We start from the raw sequence: 804 nt of genomic DNA, 5'->3' as shown, positions 1-804 counted from the left end.
AACGATAAGAGAGTGAGGGACTTCACTAGAATGAATCCCCCGGAGTGTCATTGTACCAGGGTTGAGGAAGATCATCAAGATTTCATTGATGAGGTATACAAGGTTTTAATTATCATGGTAGGGATGCCGGTAGAAAGGCGTAATTGGCCGTTTTTCAACTTAAAGGTGTTTCATAAATTTGGTTCAACCAATGGAAGGAAGAGAGGCAGTCACTCCCCAAACTCGAGGGGCGCAACTGGCTCCTATTGCCAAAACTCAGGCCCGAGCCAACCCTGCAGAACGATTTGTGCATGGCAGCCACAGGCAATCAAGAAAACAAACAACTATATCTCGGCTTAAAACTAGGCCCTGGGCCGGCAAGGCCCCTGTCAACTTATCTATAAAAGAAACAGCTACTCTCAGGAGATCATATAAATAAATAGACAACTAGCACAAAGGTCCTGATTTGGCCATCGAGGCCAACATGATGTCTATACCAAAACTAAAAGCAGGTATATATCAATACAATACATCAAACAACTCACAAGCTTTAGCAAACGAACAACATAGGTCAGTATGGCCATAATGTAGCTATACACCCCACACACTAGTCGTCAAGCCTCTAAGAGTAGTTAAGATTAGCGGGACAGGGCCCCAGCCTACCCATAAATATATATACAACAAAATATAACAAACCTCCCAACTCTGGTGGCTCCGGAGAAAAGGGGCTAGCCAACCGGATAAAAGTCAATCCTGCTGAGGAGGCCTACTCAGTCATCTGTCAGGACCTGCATGCATGAATGCAGCGCCCCCAAGGCCATGGGG

Source organism: Solanum tuberosum, unplaced genomic scaffold (assembly GCF_000226075.1).
Source record: "Solanum tuberosum cultivar DM 1-3 516 R44 unplaced genomic scaffold, SolTub_3.0 scf00437, whole genome shotgun sequence".
In the NCBI taxonomy this organism is placed as follows: domain Eukaryota; kingdom Viridiplantae; phylum Streptophyta; class Magnoliopsida; order Solanales; family Solanaceae; genus Solanum; species Solanum tuberosum.
The sequence above is the reverse complement of the archived record's forward strand: the minus strand, read 5'-3'. Positions refer to the sequence as shown.